This window comes from Oncorhynchus nerka, linkage group LG17, assembly GCF_034236695.1.
Source record: "Oncorhynchus nerka isolate Pitt River linkage group LG17, Oner_Uvic_2.0, whole genome shotgun sequence".
NCBI classification, from domain to species: Eukaryota; Metazoa; Chordata; class Actinopteri; order Salmoniformes; family Salmonidae; genus Oncorhynchus; species Oncorhynchus nerka.
This window is the reverse complement of record NC_088412.1, coordinates 28,214,882-28,233,418: the sequence shown is the minus strand read 5'-3', so window position 1 is coordinate 28,233,418 and position 18,537 is coordinate 28,214,882. Positions and strand designations below refer to the sequence as shown.

General features: G+C 41.3%; 2 long non-coding RNA genes and 5 other non-coding genes across 11 annotated transcripts; all 7 read left to right on the top strand.

The window, feature by feature from the left end:
- Positions 1-2,584: 2,584 nt before the first annotated feature.
- Positions 2,585-5,182, top strand: LOC115145014 (uncharacterized). Of its 2 annotated transcripts, XR_003865899.2 has the most exons (10): positions 2,596-2,633; positions 3,151-3,194; positions 3,399-3,421; positions 3,608-3,650; positions 3,972-4,013; positions 4,190-4,253; positions 4,438-4,487; positions 4,640-4,695; positions 4,859-4,900; positions 5,073-5,182. It is a non-coding gene; the product is annotated as an uncharacterized LOC115145014 (long non-coding RNA). The 2 variants fall into 2 exon arrangements; XR_010459424.1 differs by lacking the exon at positions 3,399-3,421 and having other exon boundaries at positions 2,585-2,633; positions 3,151-3,328.
- Positions 2,985-3,062, top strand: LOC115145550 (small nucleolar RNA SNORD74). Its single transcript, XR_003865997.1, has one exon. It is a non-coding gene; the product is annotated as a small nucleolar RNA SNORD74 (small nucleolar RNA).
- LOC115145546 (small nucleolar RNA SNORD79) lies at positions 3,460-3,539 on the top strand. The gene has a single exon (XR_003865993.1). It is a non-coding gene; the product is annotated as a small nucleolar RNA SNORD79 (small nucleolar RNA).
- Positions 4,046-4,129, top strand: LOC115145551 (small nucleolar RNA snR60/Z15/Z230/Z193/J17). Its single transcript, XR_003865998.1, has one exon. It is a non-coding gene; the product is annotated as a small nucleolar RNA snR60/Z15/Z230/Z193/J17 (small nucleolar RNA).
- LOC115145555 (small nucleolar RNA SNORD78) lies at positions 4,733-4,795 on the top strand. The gene has a single exon (XR_003866002.1). It is a non-coding gene; the product is annotated as a small nucleolar RNA SNORD78 (small nucleolar RNA).
- LOC115145549 (small nucleolar RNA SNORD47) lies at positions 4,938-5,009 on the top strand. The gene has a single exon (XR_003865996.1). It is a non-coding gene; the product is annotated as a small nucleolar RNA SNORD47 (small nucleolar RNA).
- A 994-nt stretch (positions 5,183-6,176) lies between the features above and the next one.
- On the top strand, positions 6,177-12,980 carry LOC135561423 (uncharacterized). Of its 4 annotated transcripts, none has more exons than XR_010459427.1 (3): positions 6,177-7,278; positions 7,658-7,753; positions 8,027-12,980. It is a non-coding gene; the product is annotated as an uncharacterized LOC135561423 (long non-coding RNA). The 4 variants fall into 4 exon arrangements; XR_010459426.1 differs by lacking the exon at positions 6,177-7,278 and adding an exon at positions 7,297-7,585; XR_010459428.1 differs by lacking the exons at positions 6,177-7,278; positions 7,658-7,753 and adding an exon at positions 7,287-7,585.
- Positions 12,981-18,537: the final 5,557 nt, after the last annotated feature.

The window sequence follows — 18,537 nt, the reverse complement described above, 5'->3', positions numbered from 1 at the left end:
AAATATTCTTTGCTTGTATCCATCGCAATTTGTGGACGTGGTTTGTTCTTGATCATAGTAAAATGTTTTCTGGTTCTGCTTTAATTTACCACATTTTTACTGGGTCTTACACTAAATCTGTTCTTGTATTTTTGTGCAACCCATACCTCATTGGTACGACCCAGTAGCCAATGAGAATAGAGATAAATAGTAACCCGTCTTTTTGTAGGCACTAACTAACTCCGCCATAGTTCGTTTTTGGATAAACGTCGAAAATAAGGTCTGCGGTAAACACAGGTTTAGGAGATCTTGTACGTTTTGTCCTGTAAGATCATTTTCATTACTTAACGTCAATTTTTGTGAAATTTGAATAATTCATGTAATTTTTTTAAATGCACGTAAAATGCTTCATAATTCATAAAGGTCAAGTTAACTGACTGCTATTATATCATAGAACAAAACGTATACGATCTCATAAGCCTGTGTTCACCTCAGACCTTATGTTCGTTGTTATTCCAAAACATTATTTCCCCATTCATTTTTTCCAATAGCTGAACGAAACACGGGTAACTCGTTTCCGTGTTTTAGGACTACAAGCTGACGAGCTCTTGTGCTAAAACAGATCACACGTTTTCATTGGTTGACGTGTCTGATTTGGTCAACAAAGTAATGGCTTATTTGCATCGTGAGGTTTATTTAATCGAATATACGTTTTGTAATGCTTAGGTTATTACGAGTGTACTGATTTAAGGACACGTGACATCCCGGAAATGTTGAGAAAAAACACTTTATATCGAAGTTGTGCCTGTTAGTGCTATCCGGAATCATTGGGACGTCCCTACCCTAACCATAACCCTTAAACAACATGTACCTTTACCATTTTAAACGTCAACGTCAGTGGGGGTAGGGACGCCCCAATAACCTTTATATAACTAGGAGAAGCCCATTGAGCCCAGTCTATTTTTCAAGGGAGACCTGGCCAAGAGGGCAGCAACAATCAAATACATTACGGAATTAAAACATAGAACAGTACAATACAACAACAGTCTAAAAAAGCATTTTACACTCCTCTGTAACAGAGTCTCCCATACAAAATGTAAATTCATTCAGTGGCACTAACATATCTAGATGAAGCATGGATTGCAGACTATTCCATGCATCTGGTGCACAGGACGAGAAGGCAGTCTTGCCTAATACTGTAAATGTCCTGGGGACTTTAAGTAGCAACCACCTAGCAGACCGGGTATGGTAACTGTTGCTGGTGAAGGAGACCAGACTACAGAGGTAAAGAGGGAGTTTACCCAAAAGGGCTTCGTAGATGAACACATAGATGTAGCCCAAAAATGCGAAGATAACCTGCCTAAATAACGTTGGTAGTCATGAAGTGCTTTGAACGGTTGGTCATGGCTCACATCAACACTATCATGCCGGAAACCCTAGAGTAGACCCACTTGGACCCCCCCTGTACTCTGCGTGGCCAAGCACGACTCCAACGCCATCATTTAATTTGCTGACGACACAACAGTGGTATGCCTGATCACCGACAACGATGAGACAGCCTATAGGGAGGAGTCTAGGTCCAAAACAGCTAAGACTGCTGAACAATTTATCAAATGGCCACCCTGACTATTTGTTTTTACACTGCTGCTATTTGCTGTTTATTATCTGTGCATAGTCACTTTATCCCTACCTACATGTCTAAATTACCTCGACTAACCTGTACCCCTGCACATTGACTCGGTACTGGTATAGCCTAGTAATTATTATGTCATCTTATTGTGTTACGTTTTATTATATTTTTTTACTTTAGTTTATTTAGCAAATATTTTCTTAACTCTATTTCTTGAACTGCATTGTTGGTTAAGGGCTTGTAAGTAAGCATTTCACTGTAAAGTCTACCTGTTTTACCCTGCGCATGTGACAAAAACAATTTGATTTGATTTCTGCGCATATAAAGTGAGGTCCAACCCAACATTTGGTACAAGGTGCAATGGTGGGTGAGTGATATGGCATTTGTAATAAAGCGCAAAAATGCATGATAAACAGAGTCCAGTCTCTGTAAAAAAGATGAGGCTGCATAAAGCAAGTCACCATAATCAATTACAGAGAGAAAAGTGGCCTGAACAAGCTTCTTTCTATCCATAAACGGGAAACAAGGCTTATTACAACTAAAAAAACAATTTCAATGTAATCTTACTCAAGATTATCCATATGAACTTTAAAGGACAACTTGTCATCCAGTTTTTGTCAAAACGTCTAAAAATGACATTTGTAGTATTTTTGCTAACCCTTGCCCTTTTCCTAACCGAATTTCCCTTACCTGCTGCGTACATTCTCCTAACCTGCTACGAAAAATCTAATCTAATGTTAATTTGACAAAAAAAATGGATTCCTTCTAGCGGTGGGTTTACGAACACCGCATTGACTGTTTGGAAAGCCTGCGCGCAAATGAAAAAGTGTGGTGGGTGGGTTCGACCCGCCCCCAGCTAACCGTTCCGTGTGCCGCCGCGAGGGGCTTCCCCCCCAAAAATCGTGTTTGGCCAATCACAGAAGAAGATACTGACTTTTCCCATAAACCAATGCGAATACATTCCATATAAATTCAGCCTCCACCCTTTCATCGGTCTCCTTCTCCTCCCCGATCTTGAAGAAAGGTAAGGTGTTTGTCTTGCAGTTGCTAGTCCAAGGTTATGTATTTAATGCAGATGCTTTCAGTCATGTATCAATTTGTATTTATACCGTCCGTCATAGTTTAGGTATGTCTGGTAAATGTGTCATAATCTTGCGAAATAACCTAGCTAGTTCGTGTTGCGCTCGCTAGATTTAGTTAGCAGGCTTAACTCCACCACGTGTGGTGACACGTTTCTGTAGTGTTCTGTTGGCTGGTACTCGAGGATCGAGTTAGGAACCAGGAAACAAGTTAACTCACTTCTAAACTTTTAATATCTGGAGCCGAACATTAACTACAACGCAGTCGACGAGGACCCCGCAAGCTGGGCCTCCCTTTCTTACATGATGAAATAAGTGTTGGTAGGGACATCTGAGTTGCATTGAGGAAACGCCAACCATTCTGACTTGATCATACTTAATTACCTAGTGTCTCTATTACTGCACTGTCCTAGTTATTCAATTGACGTTTTATCAAAGGACCGTTTTTTGTGTGTTTCGCAGGTATTGCTGAGACGCAAAGCACAAGTTGGAAGATTCAAAATGAGGTATTCATGATTAGTGTTACCCTGCATCCACTTGTTAAATCGAAGAATTTGAGCCCTGTGCCACTGATGATTCCATTTGCTACTCTTGATCTGTCTGGATGATGAATCTGCAACCACCAATTGCATGTTCTGAGGCACGGCACGTTGTTTGCGTTACCCTGTGAAGATATTTTGAAGTGTAATTGTACATTTATTCCTTTACAGCGGCAGACAAGTTGTGGCATTGGGTATGTTTCATGTATTTCATAGGAGCTTCAGTGCCTTGTACTGTAAATGATGATTGTTAAAATAACATTGGGAATCTCTCTGAAAAATAATGAAAGAAAAGTTTTTACTGATGCAGTGCAGCTGCTTTCAAAGAAGCCTGTCCTGTCTCCTGAGATATAAATGATGGCTTTATTTCTTATCTGCAGATGGTATACTCTGGGAATGCCAATATCTGAAACTGTTGCCATGGTAAGCTACTACACTTTGCACTCCAACAGGCGCAATGATATTTTATCACGTTATATTTAACTAGGCAAGTTGTTTAAGAACAAATTCTTATTTTCAATGACTGCTTAGGTGCAGTGTGTTCAGGGGCAGAAAGATAGATTTGTACCTTGTCAGCTCGGGGATATGAACTTGCAACCTTTCGGTTACTAGTCCAATGCTTCAACCTCTAGGCTACCCATGTGATACCATGAAGAATAAGCAGCGTTGCCTTTCGCTCCTATCTCTCAAATTTTAGTAGGTTCAATTCACTGCATGACGTTAATGTGACTTTTCCTTTTTCAGAAGCCAATGGAAATTAGTCATGTGACTGAAACTTTGGCAAAGGTAGGTTGCTTTATTTAATTAAGGCTTAATACTTGATACAATGATGACAGCATAGTTCAGCTGATACTCTGTGATGAATACTCAGCATTGTCTTTCGCTCCTATCTGATGTATCCTATATTTCAAAGCACATGTATCATTTTTTGCCTATACAACCCTGACAGTGTATCTTTGCAGAACTCTGACCTCATGCTGTGATGGGATCCTGGAGTCTCAAGTCTAGTTTGGCTGTTAATTTAGGGTAAGCTACAAGTATCTAAATCAAATTAAGGGTAACAGCAGTGCAATCTGAAAGGATGACATTGAATCAGGTCTCTGATCTCTTTGAGGACAATATTGTTACACACTCTGATTAGATTGAGGTTATTTGATTGTCTTGTTTTGGACACCTTGAGCAGTTTGATAAAAGTCTGATCTCTATTCAGACCCAGTAGATGCAGAAACTGGATTTGGTGTTACAAGAAGGCTGGCTGAAGTGAGTTAGACATGTGCTCTTTTATATTTACAACTAAAGGATGACTGACATGTGTTTATGGTTCAGTACATATTACATTCAGTTCAAAATTTGATGCCCTTTCCCATTGAATTTTGAGTTTCATTGTGGTAAATGTTTTTACTTATTTGCAGGTGCAGTAGATACTGGCATAAAGGATTGGAACTAAATGTAGAGGTGTCCCAGTCAGGTTGGTATACATAGATTTGGGTAATCCACTTAACTGGTTTCAGTGATGCTTACAAATGTCTGACCTGAATTGTTATGTGGACATTACCAAAACTGAGGAACCTGGAAGTGTATTGCATTGCTCATGATTGTAATTTGTCTCAATTAACTTAATCTCTCTCTAGGTGGCCAGTGAATTTACAACTGCCAGTGTAGCTAAGAATGAGGTAAGATTAAGACAATGTGCAGTTGCCTGTTATTATCAACCTATGATGAAGAGATTCTGCCAAATGATTTTTATGATTATACCATACCGTTCCATTTATATCTGAGGTTGTTAAATGGTGTTACCGAGTGTGTTTGTGAATGCATTTGGCTTAGTTCTCTGCCATTCTTCAGAAATGACGACGCTATCAAGAGATGCAGTGGGAGACATCCATGAATTTCAGACAACGTTTTTTATCCCGGGTGCTTACTGATTTCCACTATCAATAAAATGTGTGCACTTATCCTTGTCTTGACTTTAATGTGTTAACTTATTAATACTGTTTTATTAGATGGCTTATTGAGTAATAAATCGTTAAAATAATAAAGTCGTTAGCTGCAGTTTGATCTGGAATCAAACGTAAATTAATGCCACAAAGATGAGAGCACTGTACATCAAGATTAAGTAAACGAAGGTGAAAGTTGTGCCAATGCGCAAACGTCTTCCACGTAATGTAGGGGTGGCAACCAGAAGTACCTTGCCTAGCTACTGCTTAAGTTAACGTTAGCTGATTTGCTACAGTGGGCGTAAATTGAAGACACGATTGACTAAAACAAACACCCGCGCTACGGATGGCTGAACTAACGTCAAGAGGTGTTGGGGTTGCGTAAATTCGACTCGTAATCAGGAAAAATATAACTAAGTATTACCGCGCAGAACAGGGAACTGACAGGATGTATGTAAACAGTTGTTATACCATATATTGCCAGGTCGCAATTGTAAATGAGAACTTGTTCTCAACTTGCCTACCTGGTTAAATAAATACCGTGATGGACAGTTCCAACCCATCTCGGCCTATTACAGGGGCTGGGCGTTGATTAAACATGCACAGCCTGTGGCAGGCGGATTCCCCCTCTTGGCGCTTTTTGGAGTCCTCCCTCCGATGTATATATTCCTACAGTTTTGGTATCGCAGCCTAGTTATAACAGTTGCTCAGTTCCTGCCTTTGTGTTCAGTATTTTTCCATCAGTTAAACCTCGTGACGACCACACCTCCCTATGCCTACTTAAACCACAACTTTGTAAGATACAGCAAATCACACCATGTGCTCAATATTGTTACGTACAAAGATAACTGCTGGGCTTTTATCTGCAGTTTTGCAACATGCAGGTCACACCATGATACTCAGTTCTTATCACACACAACCAGGCAAGTAGATGTAGCAAACAGTTTAATCTCATGATGCTCAAGTGCACAAAAGCAGATACTTCACAGCCAACATCGGATAATATTTAATCATCTGGTAATGGCTATAATGTAAAATACAGAATCCCACAGGAAAGATTGGGTGTTTAACTTGCAGCCTTAGTAAAATACAACTGGGGTAACCATATCTAACCCACTCTTAATACATTTTACATGGGCGTGAGTAGCTAGCTCATTACATACTGCGGTTAGCTTGCTGCAATGTTTGGGCTCCCTAGTGGCTGTTTAAGGTACTATCTACATCGATGCTAGGGGCGTCACTACACACCCATGATCGGTTATAGGCTGTATCTCAACTGGCCGTTATTGGGAGTCCATAGAGCGGCGCACAATTAGCCCAGCGTCGTTAGGGTTTGACCGAGTAGGCCGTCATTGTAAAAAAATTTAAAGATAAACTTCCCTGGTTAAAAAACAAATTGAGCAATAAAGATTATGCACGTGCCATAAATAGCGAGCTAGTTTAGCTAATCACTCAGGACAGCAGATCACAGGACATTTGTTTACTCGATGAGCGTTTTACTTAACGCTAGAACCGAAATTACTTGACAATCGTGTAGAACAGACCCATTATTAGGCTGACAATGCAGGGTAGAATTTAGCCCATGGGTGGCACTAACTGCCGGCCAAAGTGTTCTGAGCCCCCCCCAAGAAGTCTATACATTTTTCTTGGACAAAATATTTAAACACCAGGAAATATCACCTCCCAAGTTTTTATTGCAAAATTCTGTTCAAGTATTCCCATGCGTTGGAGGTACCTGATCGTATACAAATGAAAGCAAGATTTGAATGATTATTTTAGTCACATCTGTTAGGGCTTCTTGCGGTCAATTTGCAGTCTACAAATTATATGTAATTATATTTCGCCCGTTTTCTATTTAGATTTTATATTCACCAGGATAGTGATACGGGGGGTTCAGGCAGCCCAACAAATTATCCGGTGAAACAATTCAGTTTACGCTGTGCTATGGTTTTTGGTTCGTTAACGTCACGTTTAATTTTTCTCAATTGCGCTGGCATTCTACACATGGTGTATAAAAAAATATTTGGGGGGTTGGGCATGCTCGACATGGCCTTCCAGGATGCAATCAAAGGGCTCTCACTCCTGACACAATGCCAGTTTTTCCTCAGACTAAGGTATTTGTCAATTATGTCCATTTTTGTTACCATTATCTTAAGCAGTTGAGATGACTCCACCACCCTAGCGTCCTCAGTGTAGCACTTCCTTTTGATTTAGGTTGTTGCGTCAGATCGTTTGGCATAGTCCTGCTCAGAACCGATGTGGACCAACAGCCTCTCGCATGCCTTGCAGTCTTGGAGGATTGGCTTTTTCTGCACCTCATGTGCAAGCCATCCGCTTACATCGCTCAGGATCTCATCCTTCAAACAATTACCATCTGCAGCCCCTTCGGCAATGTTGATCTTTATTGGGGAAATAATATTTGTGAGTAATACAAACACCTCTTTAAATTTGTTTGTGTCATATTGAAGTTGTTTCCCGTTCTAATTGCTGTAGGGTCACTGTCTGGAGCAGTGGGAAGACTGGCGATGATCGGTGGAGGATCCTCTGAGTTGGCCCGCATCATTAGGACTAAAGCCGGAAGCAAGAGGGGTAGGAGAAGTGGTGTCTTTGCGGTGGATTAGTAGGTCGTCATCTGGATCGGTCTGGCAGTTTGTGTTACTTGCACAAGTGAGGATGTTCGCAATTGAAGCACTTAAGTGCAGCAGAAAACTATTTGGCAGAGGGGTTGAATCTGTTCCCACCTTTCACCCTAATAACTGAGAACCGATTCTGGAGAAAAAAAATACATCTGAAACGTTAGGATACATGTTTGAAGTACCCTCTGATTTTTAACCTCATTTCCTTTTATGTTGTCATCTGCAGGTGAATGCAGGAGATGAAGAGGAAGGTCCAAGAAAACATGACCGAGAACATTGGAGACTGAGCACCAACAACAACTAGCATAATGGGTGAGTGATTCAATGTAGAGTGCTGCGGGTCCTGACCGATCATTGCGGTGCGGTCAGCATCTTTAACGCTGCGGGTCCCATAGATTATTTGGAAATGGTCGTCTTTCTGCTTTGTACGCGTTAGCCTAGTACTACATGTATTGGACCGTGGTTAGGTTTGGGACCTCTAATTAAATGCAAGACTCATGATTACCCTACATTAACAAACATGATATTACATTACAACTTACCTCTAAACTGTCCTGATTAAGTTTGGCTGTGCACAGACATTTTAAAGCATTTTCCTCTGCTTCATTCGTTATTTTTAGGACACTCGGTAGGGTTATTTTGAAGTCTTGCTGGCATGGTAGAGTAGTTCCTAACCTAAAAATACATTGGTTTATATTTTGGTTGTACCTTAAGGTTGCTGGTACCTTAATTGGAGAGGACTGACTCGTGGTAATGGTTGGAGTGAAATGGTATCAAATACATTAAACACATAGTTTCTATGTGTTCAATGCCATTCCATTGGTTCCGTTCCAGCCATTATTTTGAGCCATCCTCCCCTAAGCAGCCTCCACTGGTGAATATAGTGTGTTTAGTGGTCAGAATGGGAGTCCAAATAGTCCTGCATAACAGGAGAAATATCTTGGTTTCTGCAAAGCGTGTCAGTGAGTGGGTCCTAGTCTAGTTTGAGGTGGAAGAAGCATGTCTTATTTAATATATTTGTTTTAAATCAACTTACATTTCCATGTTTCAATCCATTGTATTGCTTCCCGAAGGAAATCCAGCTTGAAGCTGTTCTCTTGTCTGAGAGCCCTCCATGGATTTCTATCCCAGCAAGATCTAGAAGGAAAAAGCATGTGTTGGTCTGATAGTGATTTCTATGTGAAAGGTTTTAAACTGTGTAATACACCCTGTACTGATTGCATTTACATTTGATTGAACATACCTTGACTTCAGAATGTCAAACAGCTTGTTCATTTTTTTCAGTAACTGGGCTGTGCAGTCCACCTCCGTAGGCAGTTAGCCTAGCTGCATCGTAGTTTGCATCCCTTAAGTAAAGTATTCATTAGTACTACTACATCATGTTTTATGATGTAGCTTCTTTTCATGCCAACATTTATTAATATTTGTATAGTTTATGTGGCGCAGCGGTCACTGCATCTCAGTGCAATAGTTGTCACTACAGTCCCTGGTTTGAATCCAGGCTGAATCGCATCCGGCCGTGATTGGAAGTCCCAAAAGGCGGCGTGCACAATTGGCCCAGCGTCGTCCGGGTTTGGCTGGGGTAGGCCGTCATTGTAAATAAGAATTTGTTCTTAACTGACTTGCCTAGTTTTATTTATATATATATATATATACAGTGCCTTGCGAAAGTATTCGGCCCCCTTGAACTTTGCGACCTTTTGCCACATTTCAGGCTTCAAACATAAAGATATAAAACTGTATTTTTTTTGTGAAGAATCAACAACAAGTGGGACACAATCATGAAGTGGAACGACATCTATTGGATATTTCAAACTTTTTTAACAAATCAAAAACTGAAAAATTGGGCGTGCAAAATTATTCAGCCCCCTTAAGTTGATACTTTGTAGCGCCACCTTTTGCTGCGATTACAGCTGTAAGTCGCTTGGGGTATGTCTCTATCAGTTTTGCACATCGAGAGACTGACATTTTTTCCCATTCCTCCTTGCAAAACAGCTCGAGCTCAGTGAGGTTGGATGGAGAGCATTTGTGAACAGCAGTTTTCAGTTCTTTCCACAGATTCTCGATTGGATTCAGGTCTGGACTTTGACTTGGCCATTCTAACACCTGGATATGTTTATTTTTGAACCATTCCATTGTAGATTTTGCTTTATGTTTTGGATCATTGTCTTGTTGGAAGACAAATCTCCATCCCAGTCTCAGGTCTTTCGCAGACTCCATCAGGTTTTCTTCCAGAATGGTCCTGTATTTGGCTCCATCCATCTTCCCATCAATTTTAACCATCTTCCCTGTCCCTGCTGAAGAAAAGCAGGCCCAAACCATGATGCTGCCACCACCATATTTGACAGTGGGGATATGTGTTCAGGGTGATGAGCTGTGTTGCTTTTACGCCAAACATAACGTTTTGCATTGTTGCCAAAAAGTTCAATTTTGGTTTCATCTGACCAGAGCACCTTCTTCCACATGTTTGGTGTGTCTCCCAGGTGGCTTGTGGCAAACTTTAAACGACACTTTTTATGGATATCTTTAAGAAATGGCTTTCTTCTTGCCACTCTTCCATAAAGGCCAGATTTGTGCAATATACGACTGATTGTTGTCCTATGGACAGAGTCTCCCACCTCAGCTGTAGATCTCTGCAGTTCATCCAGAGTGATCATGGGCCTCTTGGCTGCATCTCTGATCTGTCTTCTCCTTGTATGAGCTGAAAGTTTAGAAGGACGGCCAGTTCTTGGTAGATTTGCAGTGGTCTGATACTCCTTCCATTTCAATATTATCGCTTGCACAGTGCTCCTTGGGATGTTTAAAGCTTGGGAAATCTTTTTGTATCCAAATCCGGCTTTAAACTTCTTCACAACAGTATCTCGGACCTGCCTGGTGTGTTCCTTGTTCTTCATGATGCTCTCTGCGCTTTTAACGGACCTCTGAGACTATCACAGTGCAGGTGCATTTATACTGAGACTTGATTACACACAGGTGGATTGTATTTATCATCATTAGTCATTTAGGTCAACATTGGATCATTCAGAGATCCTCACTGAACTTCTGGAGAGAGTTTGCTGCACTGAAAGTAAAGGGGCTGAATAATTTTGCACGCCCAATTTTTCAGTTTTTGATTTGTTAAAAAAGTTTATATATATATATAAATAAATAAAATTAAGTACAGTATTTTCAAGCAATAACAGGTTAGTGTAGTGTCTTCATTGTAAAAAGTGTATGAATTTGTAAATTATTGTAGATATTTATGTTGCTGTACTTCTTCACCTGTAGAGACTGTGGCTAAACACCTGTGTTGTCAGCTTCACTCGCATGTTTGTGAAGGGTGGCAGATTGTGTTTGTCCGTCAGCTTTGGTGACTTCCTGATTGTGTGCCATCTTGTAAAACAACACCAGATGGTCCCAAATTATTTAATCATCTCTGATCTGGTGAGTTAAAAGGGAATGACAGTCAATTTTTATTGTTAAAGAATTATATTTTATATTTTCCATTTAATAATCTTTGAATCTACCTTTATCCCATGACACTTGAAGTTGTTCTGCACTGATTTTAACAAGTTTTGAACATCAAAGATGATGGGGAGTTTGTGGTCTTCAACTGTGATGCAGTGCGCACCGTCTGTGTGTTCCTCAGCATTTAGACTTGCCCCAAGGAGTTTCATAGACTTCATATTACAGGGTGACTGGTCACACACAACATTGATGACCTGTCGCATTTAAAGTAATTACTGTAAATTCCAAATATATAGGAGGGATGAAACTGGACTATTGTGTATAGACATTGTTACTTAGTCAGTCCTATGCTTTTTAGTCTCTTTATTGCCTCCGCCACAATATCAGCAGTCTCTTGGGCTGGCGTTGCCGATTTAGCCAGGAAATAGCCAAATGCCTGCGTGGGAGATGTCAACAAGGCAGGGGTAAGTAAATGAAGTGTCTTGAGAGTGGAATTTTAGGAATGTTTAAACTGTAGTCATGTATTGTCTGACAGCTCAGTCACATAATTACCTGTTTCCATTTCGAAGTGACACTCCTAACCATAACAACCATTGCCTGATTGGCAACATCTCACTTGATGGTTAAGCTGTCAATGACGTCAATCACAGAGAACCTCCGCCCTTTCTTATTTCTCTGCACACTGCACTGTAGTTTGAAGAAGTCCTTTTAGATGTGGAGGTAGCGACTCCATGGCCTCCAACATTGGATCCTGTTTTGTTCTACAAATTTATAAATTTGATAAATGCATGATGAAATCACCCTAATTGTATAACCAATCCTAATGCTGTCTATTAGAAGTCAACATATGTGTTATTCCAGTCTATAAGACGACGGTATACTTGGTTTTGATGGCTTTTAGTCTTGCGGATTTTGACACTTTATTTTCCAGGAGCCGTATTCTCTTAAAAACGAAACATCTGTTTTGTTATTTTTGTTTCAATGTGTGAACAATTAATCACTGTGGGTGTATTATTATTATTATTATTATTATTATTATACTTTAGACTTCCTTCAATTGGATGATGGCCTCCTCCTGCATGACATCTGTTACATGCTGCTTGCTTTGACACCTGAGCTTCCTGTATGCTCATAAGGACGCCTTCTTCTGTCACCTGAGCCGCCTCCTGTATGCTTGTGAGGATGCCTCCTGCCACCTCTGTCACCTAACAGACCACCTCCTGCAGACCACCTGAACTAAATTCAGCATCTGCTGCTTCCTCTGCTGGAGCTGGGTCTACGCTCGCCTTCACTCTCTTGTTCTCTCGGTCTGTCTCACCTAAAACTCCTACATCTGCTTCCCTGTCCTCTCCTTCAAAAATAGAACTTTCAAGACTTTAAACCTGTTGTATTAATATAAAACAATAATGATGCATCTTTAATCGCTACGTATTTTGTAGTTGGTTCACTTCTATTTCTACAACGCTGTGCATCTGTGGCAGATTGAGGGGGTGGATTCATGCCATTTATTCTGGTAGGTACTGCCTCGGAGGACAGCGTCTTCTGTGAACTGCCTTCTGCCTCGGAGGACAGCGTCTTCTGTGAACTGCCTTCTGCCTTGGGAGGACAGCGTCTTCTGTGAACCCTGTTGAAAGAGACATTTTTACCAGAAAAGGATTTACTGAAATTTATTTTTATTGACAAAGTTAGTAGCTGTACCTTAATCAGAATAAAACTCTTCAAAGTGCACCTCTCACACAGAATAACCCCCTTTTCTTCACGTCCTCAAAGGACTTCTGCAGACCGATGTCCCTACGCCTGATGTTTCTCAGCCATCTCTTCCACCTGAGTAATCGCAAAAGTGTTTTAAGGTTTAATCTCACATTTTATGAATTCAAATTCTTTTGGAATGACAGGCTTTACTTTACTGACTGTATTGTCCCCATGGGGGCATTTTGTTGCAGTGTCATGTACATGTTTAAATACAAAACAAATTGACAATGCAACTTTCATAAGAGTTACATACCAATAAAAAGAGACTAACCTGCTGGCCCTACTGAGTCGATAGGAACATTAGCCTGAGCTATTTAGGAGGTATATCACACCTGGCAAATGATTGTCTAGTTCTGTTTTTCCTGCTGAGGGGTGTCCTATACCTGCGCCCAGAGGGGAGTATTTCAAAGTCTGAGTACAGGGGGTAGCTTGGGTCTAAAATTATTTTGTGAGCCTTGTGGAGTGCCCTGATCTTAAAGATCTCATCCAGGCCTGTCTGTTTGACTCCATGTACCTTGCATTAAAAATATATTTCACCTTTATTTAACCAGGTAGGCCAGTTGAGAACAAGTTCTCATTTATAACTGTGACCTGGCCAAGATAAAGCAAAGCAGTGCTACAAAAACAACACAGAGTTACACATGGAATAAACAAACGTACAGTCAATAACACAATAGAAAGGTCTATATACAGTGTGTGCAAATGTAGTAAGATTAGGGAGGTAAGGCAATAAATAGGCCATAGTGGCAAAATAATTACAATTTAGCTTTAACACTGGAGTGATAATTGTGCAGATGATGAATGTGCAAGTAGAGACACTAGGGTGAAAAAGAGCAAAAATAAATATGAGGATGAGGTAGTTGGATGGGCTGTGTACAGGTGCAGTGATCGTTAAGCTGCTCTGACAGCTGGTGCTTAAAGTTAATGAGGGAGATATGTGTCTCCAGCTTCAGTGATTTTTTTGTTGTTGCAATTCGTTCCAGTCATTGACAGCAGAGAACTGGAAGGAAAGGCAGCCAAAGTGGGTTTTGGTTTTGGGGATGACCAGTGAAATATACCTGCTGGAACGCATGCTACGGGTGGGTGTTGCTATGGTGACCAGTGAGCTGAGATAAGGCGGGGCTTTACCTAGCAAAGACTTATAGATGACCTTGAGGTAGTGGGTTTGGCGATGAATATGAAGCGAGGGCCAGCCAACGAGAGCATAAAGGTCGCAGAGGTGGGTAGTATATGGGGCTTTGGTGACAAAAAGGGACGGCACTGCGATAGACTGCATCCAGTTTGCTGAGTAGTGTTGGAGGCTATTTTTAAATGTCATCGGCGAAGTCGAGGATCGGTAGGGGTAAGATAGTCAGTACTATACTGACAGAGTATAGTACAGTCAACATTAAAAGTTCCCAGCTTTTTGAGAAAGTACAGTCTCTGTTGACTTTGTAGATCTGGTCTGTACATTTACTCTACTGAAGCTTATTGTCTAAGAGGACACTCAGGTATTTGTATTTCTCTATATTCTGACCTCTGATAGATGTTGCAGAGGTAGGTGTTGTACACTTCCTGAAGTCTATGCACATTACTTTGGTCTTGTTGGTATTGAGAACCAAGTGTGATTTGTCACGCCACTCTACAAAGTCATGTAGGACCGGGCCATGGTGTTCCTCGTCATCATGCAACAGGCTAATCAAGGCAGTGTCAACAACTTAATGAGGTGTCTGTCAGGATGGGAACTAGTACAACTATTAGTGTACAGGACTGGGGACAGAACACATCCCTGAGGAGAGTCTGTGTTGGTGGTGCGTATGTCCGATAAGTGGGGACCTATTTTGACCCGTTGTGACCACTGGATCAGGAAGTCCAACAGCCACAAAACCAGCCCCCAATTTAAGGAGAAGTCCCGAATGAGTCTCTGCCAGAATGTAAGGCTGGATTGTGTTGAAGGCAGAAGAAAAGTCAACAAACAAAACCCTGACTTGGGATGTAGCACCCTGTAGATGTCTAGACCATGTTGAGAGTCAGAATGGCATCATCAACTCCTCTGCTGGGCTGATGGGAAAACTGAAACGGTTCAAGGAGCTTCTGGGTGGTGCTGAGAACATGACTTTTCTCAAGGCATTTCATTACGAAGGATGTCAAGGCTACAGGGCGGTAGTCATTCAGCACAGAGCGATTAGATGCTTTAGGAATGGTAGAATTATTGAGGTTTTCCACAATACTGGCACGTGTTGCTGGTCGAGCGAGGATTGAAAAATGTCTGTAAAAAACAGCCAGTTGTTCAGCACAATGCTTTAACACATGTCCACTTTTGTCTGGGCCTGGGCTTTTGTGTGCGTTACATCCACTGAACTACTTCAAAACATCAGCCTGTTTAACAACAAACATTTGTAATGATGCTTCGATTTGTTTTACTTCCGACACAAAGTTGTCTGATTTCAAATCTTGAGAAAACATTCAGTTCAGTTGCCATGTTCTGGCCCTCATGTCTCCCAAGGTCAGCACTGGTTTTCCCCTGCCTATGTGAGGGGTACTAGCTATGGATTTAATCCCTTGCCAGGCCACCCTTGAGTTTCCTGAGGAGAGGCTCTTCTCCACCCTTTGCTTGTATGCCTCCTTGTCCACCAGTAGCTGTCTTTTGATCTCACGTTAGACAGGCTTTAAAAGATGTACAACACCCTCAGCATAAACTGCCTTCCTATTAAGTAGTGATTTTAGATTTTTTTGATACCCAGGGATTATTGTTAGGGATGATTTTATAGTTAGTAGGCACGACAGACTCAACACAGACATTTACATAGTCTGAAACAACATCTGAGTTCATCAAGATCAGAGCTGCTGTCCTCAAATACCTCCCACACAGTACAGTCAAAACACCCCTGGAGAAGAGTGATACTGTTGTCCTTAAAGATCTGGACAGTTTTAACTGTGGGTTTCTCCCTCTCCTGGAGCCGATAATAGGTTGGCCTGAGGTAGACAACATTGTGGTCTAATGTCCCCAGGGGAGGTCTGGTGGTGGCAGAGAATGCATTTGCTATTGTCCCATAGCACAGATCAAGTCTATTTTTCCTAGTGTGAAATTTGACATACTGGTGGTATGTGAGCAGGACTTTGCAAAGTACAGTTGTTAAAATCTCCTAACATTGGGATGCTTCGGGGAGATGGATTCCAGTTTCTGTGACAGATTATAAATCATCTCTGGTGCCTTTTTGTTATATTAGCTTTTGGTTGAATGTACACAACGGTAACAAACAATTGGGGGAACTCACAGGGCAGATAATAGGATCACAGTGACACAGAAAGCAGTTCAATGTCCGGGGTACAGAGTACCAGGATTGATTTACAGCACTGGTCCCTGATAAGCAGGCCGACGCCCCCGCCGTGATGTTTCCCTGTGAAGGTCACGGTCCGCTCTGACCAGAGTGAAGCTGGCCGGCTCCACTTCCCTGTCTGGGACTCTCATCTACCCAAGTCTCAGTAAACGCCAGCAAACAGGCCTCCCGGTATTCGTGTTGGAAGCGCAGATTCGCTGACAGTTTATCAGCTTTCCCCCTCAGTGACTGGGCATTGATCAGCAAGATGGTAGGTAAAGGGAGGTAAAGGGAGTTGGTTCTTCAATTTAAAAAAAAATCTGTCTGATTCCCCAGCATTTGGGTTTGTAATCCACTCGCAGACAATTGGGGATTAGATGGGCCATTGGGATATCCATCGCGTTTGTGTTTAAATTGCATTATAGTACCAACTCCCTACAGTATTGGATTCCGCTGCCAGCAGCATTTTCATAATTTCGTCGCTTTGTAGCGGGTACAGTGAGGGGGGGAAAGTATCTGATCCCCTGCTGATTTTGTACGTTTACCCACTGACAAAGAAATTATCAGTCTAATTTGAATGGTAGGTTTATTTGAACAGTGAGAGACAGAAGAACAACAAAAAAATCCTTAAAAGCACATGTCAAAAATGTTAAATTGCTTTGCATTTTAATGATCACTGTATGTACACAATCAACAAGATCAGTCCAACACCCCACCACTGTAAATCCATCGTTGGCAGATTTGTTTGTAAAGTAAGTGTACAAAACTTAGTTTTGTGTGTTTAAACATAAAATAATGCCACACCAAACATCTCACACATTGCAGGATGCAACAGAGTCACGCCCCCTGGTTTGTTTTCCATTTGATGAAAATATGACAGATTCTTCTCTGGAGCCCTGCAAGAGTAGCTTCTACCCTTTCAAGGAGCAGAAGAGGCCTCAGCAGTTTCTGGGAATTCTGTTACACACAACATCAGTTGTGTTTTAACCTCTTCTCTGGGACTCCCAGCCATTAATCTTAATGTTTGTACAGTCGTCTCAAATAAAACTGAAGGACCTCGGCGTTACTCTGGACCTTGATATCTCTTTTGACGAACATATCAAGACTGTTTCAAGGACAGCTTTTTTCCAGCTACGCAACATTGCAAAAATCTGAAAATTTCTGTCCAAAAATGATGCAGAAAAATTGGGACAAAAGGCCACTCTAAAATGTGTAGTTTTGCCACAGCACAGTGTCACTGTCTTAAATTGAGGGAGAGTGCAATTGGCATGCTGACTGCAGGAATGCCCACCGAGCTGTTGCCAGATAAATGTAATGTTAATTTCTCTTACACAAACTGCTTCCAAAGTCGTTCTCGAGAATTTGTCAGTACACCCAATTGGTCTCACCACCGCAGACGACATGTGGGCCAGCGGTTTGCAGATAACTTAAAGTGCCCCACTTTGGTGGTATGGGCAGGCATAAGCTATGAACGCAATTGCATTTGATCGGACAGATACCGTGACGAGTTCGATGCCTTATCTATTTTTATCTATATGTGTGTGTAACAGTATAACTTTTACACCGTACCCTCGCCCGAACCAGGGACCCTCTGCACACATCAACAACAATCACCCACGAAGCATCGTTACCCATCGCTCTACAAAAGCTGCGGCCCTTGCAGAGTAAGGGGAACCACTACTTCAAGGTCTCAGAGCAAGTGACGTCACCGATTGCTGACGAGCTAGCCGTTTCACGCCGTTACATGTGAATCTGACCAACAGGTGCATGTGTTTTCCCAGTCATGTGAAATCAATACATCAGAACATAATGAACATAATGTTAATTTACTTTCCTAATATTAACTCAGTAAAATCTTTGAAATTGTTGCGTTTATATTTTTGGTTCAGTATACCCCATGAGCTTCAACCCAATCAGAAACTCAATATCCTTGGTTTATTCGTTTGTACATTACCATGGATGATCCATCCTTGCATGGCTCAGTCTATGAATTTGAGTGTTTATATTTTTAAAGCCCCATCCCTCAATTTAACGGAACGGTTGAGTTATCAAATGTATGGGAGGGCTGTGAACATGCATAGTATATATTAACACTTGATGATACTTATACAATATCTATAAACATGCATTACTGTACTGTCTTTGCATTGTACAATTGTTTTGGACTGACTGGAGCGTGCATGGCTTATCAGGGTGAATCTTCGTGACTCACAATTTGTAAGGATATGACGTCGCAATC